Raw genomic sequence first — 10,194 nt, 5'->3', positions numbered from 1 at the left:
AGAGGGCACTGCAGGAGGAGACAGAGAACACAGACTTTCTGCCCTGGGAGAAGTTTGGGGCAGAGGCCCACAGTCAGCGGCAGAGCGACTGCATGCCCACTGCATCCCCAGAGCTCAGTGAGCACTGGCTTGCACCACAGAGCACAGCCCAGGCTCCCAGGACGGGCCTCAGCTGCTTTGCTCAGGAGCCCTCAGGAAGGGCACTGCTCTCTCAGTCATGTAGAGGCTAAGTCAAGTAAGTTACTCAAAGCCACAGCGCATACACAGTGCTAAGCCAGGAATGAAAATTGGGTCTGTCTGACTCCAAAGCCTGTGGTTTCCTGTTCCACCAAACTGTGTCAAGTAATAATATCAACAGTGATAATAATAAGCGTCTTGACCCCGTCAAGTGCTCAGGGAGACTGGCTGTGGTCCTAAGGCCTGCTCAGGTCAGCCTTCCTTCTCACCCCCATATCTGTCTTGATGTGGGTGACTGTCAGGCCTCAGGGTCCCCAGCCTGATCCTTTCTTCCCTCCCCGGCCTACTTAAGATCTGGAGTATCCTTTTGCACTCTCACCCAACCTCATCATTCCCTCTAGACGCTCTTGCTTTCAGGATGGGGTCTTCACCGGGTGATGTTTACCTGGAAAACTAAGACAAGGGGAAGGCTTGGCCCAGAGAATGGAGACTTCAGTCCAGTCACTCATTTTGCTGCTTGAGAGCTCTGCACCTTTGGGAGGCTGGTCATGAGCACCCCACCTGGCTTAGGGGTTTAGGGGCCTCCTTGCACCAAGATTAGCAGTCTCCAGACTGCATCACCCTGTTACCACGGTGACAGCCTCTGTTGGATTCATCTCATCCACATGGACGTCTTTCGCTTTTAAAGAGTGCACCATGGGCCCCGAGCACTTCATCCACATGGACGTCTTTCGCTTTTAAAGAGTGCACCATGGGCCCCGAGCACTTCATCCACATGGACGTCTTTCGCTTTTAAAGAGTGCACCATGAGCCCCGAGCACTTCATCCACATGGACGTCTTTCGCTTTTAAAGAGTGCACCATGAGCCCTGAGCACTTCATCCACATGGACGTCTTTCGCTTTTAAAGAGTGCACCATGAGCCCTGAGCACTTCATCCGGTCTCCACTGCACCCTGGCAGCTCAAGAAGCACTTCTTGAGTGAATGGTTTGGTTCTGCACAGCCTGGGGCGAGTTGGTGTGTAGTTACACAACTAAGCTCACTCGAAAGTGTGAGTGTGCCCTTGACAATTTGCACTCCGCTCTGACCTGGGAATCACCAAACTTATCTTAGGACAGTGTCTGGTGACTATGTTTTAAATGAAGATAATAATAGATGGTGAATAGTATTTTTTAATGGCAATACTCAAAACATCAAAGCTAAGCTTTTTCTTCCAAAAGCTGTGATGCTTTCTCTCCTTCAGCATCCTGCAAATGCTGTTTCAATTATGATCATGCCTCAGCTTAATTTGAAGAAATGTCTAATTTGTTATCATTTCTTTCCCTTTATCTTCTTAGGACGTTTTTAAAAACTAATGCCTGTCTTCCATGTTCCCCAAGTAATGGATACAACGCTCTCCAAAGTTTATTCAAACTTATCTGAACCTTTTGGGGCTACAAATTAGGTGGGAACTGTTTTCTTCATGAGATTTCTAGTGCTTTTTGGCCTTGAAATGGCTGGAAATGAAACAAGAATAGCTTTTCTTGCGGTATTTTGGTTTCTCCTCCCAGCCCAAACCAGGAAGTGCAGAGATGCACACAAATTAAAGGAAAGGGGAAAAGTTAACTCAACTTTTTGAACTTCGTGCATGACTTAGGTTTGATTTCAGTTTGAGGCAAAGGTTTAGCTGAGAGCTTGTTGTATCCAAACCACTTGGCCCTTCCACTGAAATTATGGGTAGAAGCATATATGTGTGGAAAAAGGGAACTGATTGTCCATAGGGTCAATGAATGGACTGCATGTTCTATGGGAAGGCTGTGCTAAAACACAGAGGGCACACTCACATCCCACTCTATCTCTGTGTCTGTCTGTCTCCTATCATTTTTCTATCTAGATAACTACTTCTCACCTGTCACCTGTCAATGATCTATATCCATCTCCCATCTGTCCATCATCTCTTTCTGTCACCTGTCATCATATTTAGCTATCATCTTTCCTAGCTGTTTATCATCCATCATATCTAGCTAGCTGGCATCTGTCATCAATTCTACCTGTCAATCTTCTGCCATCTATTTGTATCATTTGTATCTCAGTCTGTCATCTGTCTGTCTATCCATCTATCATGTTCATATTAATCTATCATCCTCCCCAGCCTGATGCTTAGTATAAGTGTAGCTCTAATTATATGTCCTTTGTCCAGCCTAAGTTTCCCATTTCACTCTTTCTTTGGGAAACATAGATCTTTCTCAACTACTATGCAGAACAAAAGCTGGACACCATGCTGATCTGGTTGGCTAGAGTCAGTCCCAAATCCGGGAGAATTCTTGCCTAGACTGTGAAGGAACAAAATTCTATGCACACACAGTCAAGAGAAGAGCAATAGAATGTTATGAATGACAGAGAAACAGAGTCTGCTGTAAACCGTGGGCTTACCCTCAGCCGCTCACAAGGACAGCGTGAGTCTTGCTCGAAAGCCTGAGAAGCATCTTTATCTGCTCTGTGACTGGGGAAGAACTTGTTTATGTCCTGATGAATGCCAAAGGCAGGAAGACAGACGTGAATTTGAAGCCAGCCTGGGCTACACAGTGATTTCCCAGCCAGCCTCAGCTATAGCACGAGACTCCCTCAAAAAGAGCCAAGCATGAAGCAATTTTTCAGTAAAAAATCATCCATTGGGTCAGTCATGTGGCTCCAGACATCCAGTTCCCAGAGCTTGGAGGCGTTGGTCAGACCTGTCTGCTGGTTTACCAAGAAACATGCCATCTGACATTAGAGTCTTACCGAGGTTTAATATTCTCGCAGAAGGAGGCTGATAATGATTTATCATTTGCCCAGCACACTAACCCCTGAGCCTCAAAGCCAGCTCATTCACTGTGTTTTTATTTCTGGTGCTGTGGTCTTGGGGAGAGTCCTGAGGTATCTAAGTGATGGATATTTCATGTACAGTTCAGTACTAATATTGTATTTCACAGGGCACATCCCTAAGCACATTATTTTGCAAAACATGCAAATGGCTTGTTTGAAATACGCGTTTTCACCTGTCTAACTGTTCAAATGTGAAACAGTAGCTGCCTACCAATGCTCTCAGGGTAAATGGCTGTAAAAGTCGAAGTGGCATTCTGAGGTGTTTCCTGTTTAATGTAGGAAACTTGGTGACCATTAGTGCACTACTGAAATACAGGGTAGGTCACCAGCACTGAGTCTCCTCTTTGAGGATATTGGAACAATCATATGTAACCTACCTAAGTAACCTGCCACAAGCCACTGCCGTGCCTTGTTGGGGGAAAGGGAAAGCACTGGCAGGCAGATGTCAGCCAGCAACTTCTAGCTACTGCCAAGACAAAGGCCTTTGTAGAGTTTGAAGATACCTTAGAATTCACAGGGTCAGCTCCAGGCCACTCCTGACCATGGTGAGGTGGACAAGCACAGGCTGACTCTTTGTTTCTTGGTCTTGGGTCCCTCCTTGGTGGCTGTGCTCCTAGACCAGCTCTGTGGCTTCTCGGCCTCTGTGAAGAGGACGGAAGGCCTTCTGTAGAACGGCCGTCAGCGCCAGGCAAGTGAGGCGCCAGGGTTTTCAAGGAAAGTGGATTTCCCTTGTGTGTTCTGGCTTACGAAATCTGTCTCGTTCATTTTAGGAATAAAATTGTCTCACCTTCTAAACAGCAGACTGGCCAAGCTCAACAGTCAAAGCATGCTTCTCTGGGTGATGCTGAGCACCTTTGGAATGGGAGTTGGGTGGAAAGTACGAACTAGGAACAAAGAACAAGGATGCTGACTCAGCCTCAGTGAGTACTTTGTCTGTCCAGGGGGTCCTTCCATTGTGAAAAAAAGTGTTATTTTGTTTAGACACAAAGTGTTGGTAGGGCAACTGAGTGTGAGACCAGACAGGAGGGAAGCAGCCCGTGCCTACCCCCATACCCAGCTCAAGAGCACGCTGTGGACCTGGGCCTGTCAGCAAAGTGACCAAGGGCAATCACGAGGACCAGGGTTCCATCCCCAGCGATCCCGTAGTCCGGATGAATGGAGGGAGGGCAGTGCCCTCGGAAACCTAAGTGGAACCACGGCCCCCGGAAGCTGTCTGTCCAGCTAGCCTTGCCCCCTGAGCGGCCATCTTAACTCTGACCTCACACACAAAGCAGACAGGGCACCGACAGCTGAAGGAGATTTGAGCCTCGTATGTTCTCAGGGACGGAACTACCTTCTTAAGAGCTTCTAGTACAGTGTGTGCTTAAAACGAGCCCGGAGCACACTCTTCTCCTGCTTCCGTACATATGCACATGTGTTTGTCTGTGTGGTCCTGTGATCTGCGTTTGTATACATGCAGAGGGGTCCTCGGAGTGAATCCATGGTTTCTGAATAATGATCTGTATTTACCAAAAGAGGCCAACATGCCAGAACCTAATAAAGACAGAAACATGAGGATGATACGAAAGCAAAGGCATCATTCCAGCTGCAAGTGTTTCTTCTGCCAGGTGAAACCAACATGTCTGTTACTTTTTATTCTAATGGAAAGAATCCGATGACGGACTTTTCTGCTGCCCACAGCTCTGCAGTGGCGTTTCCAGAGCACAGAGGGAAAGGTGTTTCCAGAGGACTATCCTGAAAGGTTGGAATGGATTTTAACCCAGTTTTGCAGGCCCAGCCAGGTGAGTTGCCCCTCAAAGCACTGACGCTGGGCTGCTTATGGGTCAGAGCGCGGCAGAGCCTCCGTTTAGTTACTTGTTTGCTTGTTGTTCTGGAGACTCAACCCGGGGCCTGGCAATCACCAGGCAAGTGCCCAGCCAGCAGCTACGCCCTGGGCATCCTGGCTACCTGTTGTGAGCAGCAAGTTCCTTAAAGACCACCTGTAATCCAGAGACTCAGGAGGTGGAGGCAGGAGGATCAGAGGTTCAAGGCCACTGTCTGCTACATACATCCACATCCTAGCCGGTTACATCCATCCAGTCCTGCATGACCACAGACATCCCCTGTCCCGGGCTGCATGTTTTCTGTCTCAAAAACAAACCACCAATGCACATGATATAAGCAACAGGCCTTTGAAGAGCAGTGACGGACGAGCCCAGAAGGGGTGCAGGCCCTCCTTACTGTCCACGCTGGGCCCAGGTGCCCTTCTGTCGTCCCCCGGAGAAGCTTCTGACTTTGACTCACTGGTAAGTAGCTTCAAGCTGCGCGGTTCTGGAGTTTTGGTCTCTGCAGCAATTAGCAACGCCTCTTGGCGCTTTCTCAATTCTTCCCCTCCTGAGCTCCTTCAAGACTACCCACTGAGCCACTAAGTCTCAACCAAGCAACACCCAAAGCCAGGAACCCTTGAGCCCATGCTAGGTGGCGTGCTGCAGGGGGCATGTGCGGGTGACCTTTGTGCTGTTTAAAGGGTTCCTGTTTCTTGCTCAGGATCCCAGGATAGCCCGTCCCATCCTTTGCTGTCTTCTGCGTCTCCCTGACTCTCCTACCCCATCAACAGCAGACAAGCCCCGGCTCCTGATCAGGCCAGCGCTTCTGCCTGTCCGTCCTCACCACAGCTCATCCCGGAGCGCACACAGACAAGGGCGGAAGCCACGGGCTGGAAGCCCCAGCTCTCTGGCTCCCAGGAATCTTCTAATTGTAAATCAGCAGGCAGGAGAGGCCACCACAGATTCCCTTGGGTCCTTGGCAGATCTGTGTCCTTGGAGCTCGATGTGAAGATGGTTTGGTTACTGGCTGTTTGGGGAAAGTGGGCTGGAGTGCCTGGGTCTGCCATGGGTAGAACATGGCAGCCTTGTCCAAGGGGCTTAGCTGCCTACACAAGCTTAGTAAGTGGAGCATTTAGCTTCCCAATGCCTTCATCTGTAAGATGTGACAGCAGATCTCCCTAGGACCCCTGTTGCGGACTAAGTGAGAGAGCAGGTCACAGTTCCTGCCGATGAAGCTGGTTCCCTTGTTCTTGTCATGTGAGTTCTCTGTCAAAATGCTCCAAAAGCACGGGGCATCACCCGGCACCTCCCCCACCCCACCCCACTGTGACCCACTGCCCTGCAGTCCTAGCCCTCTCCCTGTCCCTCTCCCTCACCCTGTCCCTCTCCTCCCTGTCCCTTACCCTGTCCTTCTTCCTCTCCCTCACCATGTCCCTGTCCCTTTCCCTCTCCTCCCTGTCCCTGTCCGTCTCCCTCTTTTCCCTCTTACTTTCCTCCCTCTCCCTCTTCTCCCTGTCCTCCCCCTCTCCCTCCTTCTCTCTCATTTCCTCTTAAATTTCCCCTCTCCTCTTCTCTCCCTTCTTTCTCCCCACCTCTCCTTTCTCTCCCCTTATTCCCTCTCTCCTCTCCACTTCCCTTGCCCCCCTCAGCAGTCAGGCTGGGCAGGCTGTCAAGTGCGGCAGAACACCCACCGAACTCCGACGCCCAAGTCTCCTACCCAGGCATCAAGTGCTCAGAAAACGTGCTCCCAGCCTGGGCTCAACCTAAGCCACACTAATAAGCTGCTGTCGACCTTTATCCTCTCATGGAGTCAAAACAGTTTGTCTTCCATTGAGTTTAAGAGAGTAAAAAGATTGGTAAATCTATATTGCTCCATAAACACTGCCTCGCAAAGTCGGTTGCAATTCTGGGCAATTTTCTGTAATCATGTGTACTTAAGTGAAATTTACATTATCATCATTGCTGCTGCTATGGAGATGATTCTTTTAGCCTCCAGCTATTAGAGCTGCCCTGTGCCAAGACTCAGTTGTCAGCGCGAGGGAAGCAATTTAATCAGTTTCTTTTTATGGCGACACCCGGCTCCTATTAACGCTTCTGCCTCCTGTTTTGTTTTCCTTCCCTGACTCCTGCAGTTTGCCTCTGAGTGGAAATGAAAACAATCTCAATAATGAGAAATTTTAGCTTGTTGCTAAAAATACCCCAGTCCTCAGCGGGGAGGCAGTCTCTCAGCCACGTGCGACACTGACCTCTGCCAAGCTTGGCCCCGTCTGGGGTGAGCCTTACTGAGGGCTGGGAGACAAACAGCCGCTTCATCTGGCTCCCCAGTGAGTGGAGGCAGGACGTTCTGTACAGAAAAGGCTTTTCCTGAGCGCACAGAGGCATTGGGGCACAGTAAACAGGACTCGCCTTTAATTACAGGTGCCCAAGTGGCCCAATTTTGGTGTTTTTCAACCCTGAGAACGCAACACATCAAGATTATTTGTGTTACCATAGTAGGGCAATATAATGTTTTACCGTGTTAAAAACAAAACCACAGACTTCCATACACTGAGTTTCTCTTTTGAACACAAGTCTCTCCTAGAGTCACAGGGATATATTTCCATATTAGAAGTCAGCAAGTAAGCAAAAGCTTGGAATTGAATGCCAAGCCTGGAAAAACTCGTATTTAAAATCTATCTTTACGCCTGGCAGGAGAATTTACACAACTGAGCCAGCACTCTGGAATATGACCCACGAGCGCCCTTCCCAGGGTGGCACTGCTGTGTGGGAGGGCGCATGCCCACTCCCTCTCACCAGAGGAGAAACTGAGGCAAACTCCACAGGGACGTGTGAGGGAGAAACCTGCGTCTCTGGCTCATCTCTCCAGGCGGCGTGGTGCGACAGTAAAGGCAGGGTAGCCAGGGTAGCCAGGGCTTTGCACACAGCTGCTGCGTGGCCCTGAACCTCAGGAAGAGCGCCTAGCCAGCCTCCCCACCTTAGCCTGCTCTGTCACGCCCACCTGGAGGCCAGCGAGGCCACAGTGACACCCACCCTGTCCTTGTGCTAGTACCAACCTGGCTCAAGGGTGCGGCTGCTCTTTTTTAAAGTATTGAAAGACGTGTGAGGGCGTCCATCAGAAGTTTAGATCAGCCTGGAGCCTGAAAACACGGTGGTCACTCAAGACTCTGAAGAGAGTTAGTTACAAAGCGTGTGGCCAGCACGGGGCCACGAGCGTGGCTGTCACGTCCCGACTGGTAAATCCAGGGGGGTCAGGTGGTCTGGGATTCAAACAGACATTCTCCTGAGACATACAAGCAGCACCCCACACCCTGAGCAGGCTGGAGCGAGTCACACGCATGTGCAACAACAATTGGCAGAAAAAGAAGCCGTGGATTAAGAGAACGAGGAAGGGGTGCACGGAAACAAGCAGGTGGAGGGGAAATGATGTGACTATATTAAAATGTCAAAGAATAAATAAAAAAAAAAGAAGCAACTTTTAAAGATCGTGCTTCTAGCCAGGAAAGCCAGTGCACACCTGTAATCCCAGTACATGGCTGAGGCAGGGGGATTTCTGTGAGTTTGAGGCCAGCCTGGTCTACAAAGTGAGTCCAGGACAGTCAGGGCTGTACAGAAAGAACCTGTCTCAAAACAAACAAAAAATTCCCAAACAAAAACAGATGCTGCTTTTAAACAAATCTGTTGAGTGAGGTGTGACAGGACCAGGGTGTGGTGAGAGCAGTCAATTGTGTGCGCACACTCTCAACACACAAACCCAAATACGGCTCAAGAATAAACAGAGGCCACAGTCTCCCCTCCCCCCACCCCCAGCTCAGCCGTGCAGTAGACGCTTCTCTCTGTCTCCCTAAGTGTGTAAGGACAGGAGAGCCAAGGCCGTCTCCCCCTCCAGCCTGTGACTTGCTGCATCACCCAGCTTGACCCAGGCATGCCTGCAGTGGAGGAGCCAGCCACATCACACGCCCTCGTGTCCGCCCTAGGAAGGGGCTCTGGCCTAGGGCAGATTGGCTTCACTTTGTATGCACAGTATCCAGCGTCCTTGAGTATGAGAAAAGTCAGTGCTGCGTCTCAGTTTCCTGGGCTTCTACAACCCTGCAATGACACATCCCAGTAGCAAGAATGTCTCGAAGTGTGGAAGTGTGTTCAGTAGCCCTGTTATCTACACGGCAGCCATTTCTTTCTTCTGTGCTAACGGGACTCCATTATTTTTTCAGAGGGGTCATCAGAATGCACATTTCATTCAGTGAGTCATAAATTGTGAAAATTATTTTACATATGTACAGGTGTGCACATCCATCGAGTGTGTGCGCGTGTGTGTGCTCGATTGTGTGCGGGTTAGAGGACCATTCTCCATGGGTTCTCGGCTTCTGCTTTTTTGAGGCAGGGTCTCTCGGCTGTGCCGCAGACTCCAGGCTGGCCAGTAGGGCTGATGAACGTCTGTGGCAGCGCCGCACAGATACGGCACGCCCTCAGAGCGTGGATTTCCACACTCCCTCTGCTCTTCATTTGCTGACGGTGGAAATCGAGATGAAGCGAGCTGGTGTCAGGTGTGAGTTAGAGTTTGGAGGGCTCGATGCCTTCACTGGTGAGGGCAGGGGCTGTTCACCAGACCTTGAGGGTGACACAGAGGAGCCAGGGGAAGCAGCCGCTCATGGAGTACGCCCACTGGGAGCGCAGGCGGGGCTGAGGCTTTCCCATGCACGCCCATCCTGCATGGGCAGGTAGTCACGAGTGTGCCTGTGTGTGGGAGGCGGTCAGAAAACAACCCTGGGTGCCTGTGATTCCTTGCACCTCCCATTTTGTTGGACACAGGCTCCCACGCTGCCTGGCTTGCATGCTTCTACCCGTCTGCCACCATCTTGCCTGAGTACGCTCGCTCTCACGCCCAGATGACAATGAAAGCTCTGGGAGCCCACACTCAGGTCCTCACACCGCCAGCCCGCACCACCTAAAACAGCATGAAAACTTCCCGGGATTTCTTACTGATCTCACTCTGCTCACGTTACCCCGGCATTGTCACGTTACCCCGGCATTGTCACGTTACCCTGGCATTGTCACGTTACCCCGGCATTGTCACGTTATCCCCTGACATTGTCACACTAATTCACCATTCTCATAGCTGAGTGTCAACGAAGCCTCAAGCTTCATGAACACAGAAGCAAAGCCGGGCCCTGGCCTAGCGCTTTGCCCCTGTCTCCTCTTCCTTTTGCATGCTGATATTTTCTGTGGTGTGAACACCAAGGTTTCCCACCGTCTCTCTTTATAGGAGTTTGGTTGTAGTTCTCCTAATTTTTGAGCACAAAGCCTCCAGCCTGTTGCCACATAAGCGACTTCCTCCGCAGCCAGCCCACAGGGCTGTGATTGTGGTTACACCA

Source organism: Meriones unguiculatus, chromosome 5 (assembly GCF_030254825.1).
Source record: "Meriones unguiculatus strain TT.TT164.6M chromosome 5, Bangor_MerUng_6.1, whole genome shotgun sequence".
Classification (NCBI taxonomy): domain Eukaryota; kingdom Metazoa; phylum Chordata; class Mammalia; order Rodentia; family Muridae; genus Meriones; species Meriones unguiculatus.
The sequence above is the reverse complement of the archived record's forward strand: the minus strand, read 5'-3'. Positions refer to the sequence as shown.